At 33.1% G+C, this 3,392-nt stretch overlaps 1 long non-coding RNA gene across 1 annotated transcript in view; it reads right to left on the bottom strand.

Moving 5' to 3' along the window:
- Nucleotides 1-323: 323 nt before the first annotated feature.
- The window catches only part of LOC118761566, a 3,404-nt gene continuing 335 nt past the window's right edge, over nt 324-3,392 (bottom strand). Inside the window, exons 1-2 of the long non-coding RNA XR_004997477.1 lie at nt 3,185-3,392; nt 324-540 (exon numbers count right to left, since the gene is read on the bottom strand). The exon at nt 3,185-3,392 is cut by the window's right edge and continues 335 nt beyond it. This is a non-coding gene — a long non-coding RNA (uncharacterized LOC118761566). The remainder of the gene's footprint in view (nt 541-3,184) is intronic.

Raw genomic sequence — 3,392 nt, 5'->3', positions numbered from 1 at the left:
AGAAGACACTTGCCCAAGGTGCCACGCAGTGGGACTCAACCCAGAACCATGTGGCTAGTAAGCAAGCTACTTACCACTCAGCCACTCCTGCGCCTATACTAAATACAAATTAAAAAAAAAACAAGACCCTCGACGTATATCAAACAGTAAGAAAATAAAAACAAATAACAAATACACAACAAAATAAATCATAACAAAAAATAATTAAATGTTTATGTATTTTTTTATTCATTAACCCATTCATTTCTCTTTTATTTATTTTTTTTTATTTACATATTTATCTATATCTTTATTTTCATTTCTCTTTAATTTTATATATTTTTTGGTTTACTTACTGCTCGTGGTAGAGTGTTTGCTTTAATTTTCGTTTTTGTTGCCTGCTGTTGTTTATATATCGTTGCTGTTGTTTGTTCCTCATTGCTTACCTTCTTTATATCGATGTTGTTTACGTTGGCTGTTTATGTTGTTATCATAGACATCATTGAAGATACAATTATGTAGATGAGAGTTTTAATCTTGGTTCTGCTTCTTCGCCGAAAGCTAAACCATGCAAAAACAAAAGGCAAGCATGTGTATACTAATGTAATAAACTGTTTACGTTGGAATAAACGCACACAAACATGCGCTTACCTTCATCTGCATCTATTTATCTATCTGTCTGTCTATTCATCTATCTATCTATCGCCCTCTTTCACATTTAGAAGGCTTATTCGAGTTAAATTTTAGGTATCATCCTTACGTTAAGGCAATTTTGTTTTTAGTTCCCCCTAGGAAAAGGTAATATTTATAGTTTGATATTAGTTTTGTACTGTATACAAACGTATACAAACACACACGTATATATATATATATATATATATATATATATATATATATATATATATATATATATATATATATATATATAATATATATATATATATATATATATATATATATATATATATATAATATATATACACACACACACATATATATATATACTAGCAGTATCGCCCGGCGTTGCTCAGGTTTGTAAGGGAAGAAAAAACGATGGTAATTTTTTTTTTTAATCGTAGACTCATCGTAGACGCGTGCTAATACCCAGAAGGGCTCGATATGAATCACGACTATAAGATATCCGCTTTTGGTTACACTGCACCGCAAAATGTGGGAGTAGTTAGGAATCTAAATCGTAGGACACAGACACACAACTTCACTTTTATATATAAAGATATATATGTAACTGCCTATCTATCTATATGTCTATGTATGTATGCATGCATGTTATTGTTCAGTTTTGTTTCAAGATTTTTAAAATGCAATTTTAAAGGTTGTTTATTCACTTGACCGGTTTCCCTTTTTTAGAAAAAGATTGTCAAATGTAAAATGTAAAGCTTTTACAAAGCTTTGTTATATTAAGTACTGGTTGTCACAAAACATTACAATACATATATACATTCTTTGATAATAAGAAGAAAATGCTAAAAACAGTTTCCTGAGAAAACGAAAAAATGCTAAGACAGATCAGTTCATTTCAAATTTCTTGTAAACGCCTAAATGTATCTCCTTCTGTGTGTTTATATATTAGTATGGCGATAACTATTTATTTTCCGGGAACGCTGCCGCTGTTCTCTTTTAGAGAGACTTAGTTATTTTAATATTTCTATTATTGAAAACAAGTGGATGTATTCCACCGAAACTAGGTAAATAAAACCATCGAACAGAGATTGTCGGAAGCGACACCTACTGGCTGGCTACGCTGCATTGAAAAGGGGCAATACCCGAAACGCGTCTGTAGCTGCGGTCAAGTAGTGTGGAGCGACTGACCTCCCTTGTTCGAAGGTTATATGGATACAGTTTGTGTATCAAATAGCTAACTTAAGGCGATGGCCTCATGGAGCTAATAAGCGGACAGCTTTTTTCTTATTTTTATAAGAATGCCATATTAGTATGGCGATAACTATTATTTTCCGGAACGCTGCCGCTGTTCTCTTTTAGAGAGACTTAGTTATTTTAATATTTCTATTATATATATATATATATATATATATATATATATATATATATATATATATATATATATATATATATATATATATATATATATATATAGATATATATATATATATATATATATATATATATATATATATATTTATATATATATATATGTGTGTGTGTGTGTGTGTGTGTGTGTGGAGGGGCAATGGCCCAGTGGTTAAGGCAGCGGACTCACGGTCGTAGGATCGCGGTTTCGATTCCCAGACCGGGCGTTGTGTGTGTTTATTGAGCGAAAACACCTAAAAGCTCCACGAGGCTCCGACAGGGGTTGGTGGCGGTCCCTGCTGTACTCTTTCGCCACAACTTTCTCTCATTCTTTCTTCTGTTGGCCTGCTCGCTTAGCCAGCGGGGTGGCGTCATTTGAAGGCTAAAACAATGCAAAGCGCATTGTGACCAGCGATGTGTAGCAACATCTGATAGTCCGGTCGGTCATGGTGGTGGTGATATATATATATATATATATATATATATATATATATAGAGAGAGAGAGAGAGAGAGAGAGATAGAATCATGCATATGTGTATGTGTGTGTATGCATGTATATATATGTGTGTGTGTAGTAAAATGTAGGATTCAGATAAAATCAGGTATGCATCTGACAGGACTAGGTAATTTCTGTGGTCCCGGCCTATTGTTGGTGAGAGTCAAAATATCAGATAGGATATTTCGGTTGTGTACACAGGGAAACCAACCATATAAATATTTAGCGCCGAAGGGGCTGGTCCAAATGAAGCATTATTTTTAAATAGTACGTTGATGGAATAATCTAGGGTGTCCGACAAGTCGTAAATCCTCTTGATGTATTATAATCAAAGGAATAATAACACGATGTAATCCGTCTATTACAGTTGTTTCGTATGTAATTTTTTTATTGAAGAATAAGAACATTACATCATTATAAAAGACCGTAATCATCATATGAGAAGTAATTCTACAAACGAAACAATATCCGAAGAATACAGCAAGGATGTGGCTGAAGTCGGTAGAGGTCAACTATGAAATTATTTATCGTATGTCATTATTGAATTAATTATATGTATATGGTAAATGAAAGACGGAAGATGGAAGATACGAGAATTTTTATTAATCACAATTGTTTCGACACATCTGGCATTGATCCATTACGGGTAGAATACTTACAACTGATTCAGGAGTATCCGTCGGGGCAGATGTGTTTCTTCGGGGAATAAATAGATATAACTCGCTAAATGACAGTTCCATAAAGTACATTCTCATTTCGTGTAAAGTAAAGCAGCCAAATAAAGGATATATCTTCATTTATGTGGAAGATAAAAAATAAAGTATCAGATGCAAAAAAGAAACGAACGCGCAATACTGCGAGAAAAGT

Source organism: Octopus sinensis, unplaced genomic scaffold (assembly GCF_006345805.1).
Source record: "Octopus sinensis unplaced genomic scaffold, ASM634580v1 Contig15240, whole genome shotgun sequence".
In the NCBI taxonomy this organism is placed as follows: Eukaryota; Metazoa; Mollusca; class Cephalopoda; order Octopoda; family Octopodidae; genus Octopus; species Octopus sinensis.
This window is presented reverse-complemented; position numbering and strand designations above follow the sequence as displayed.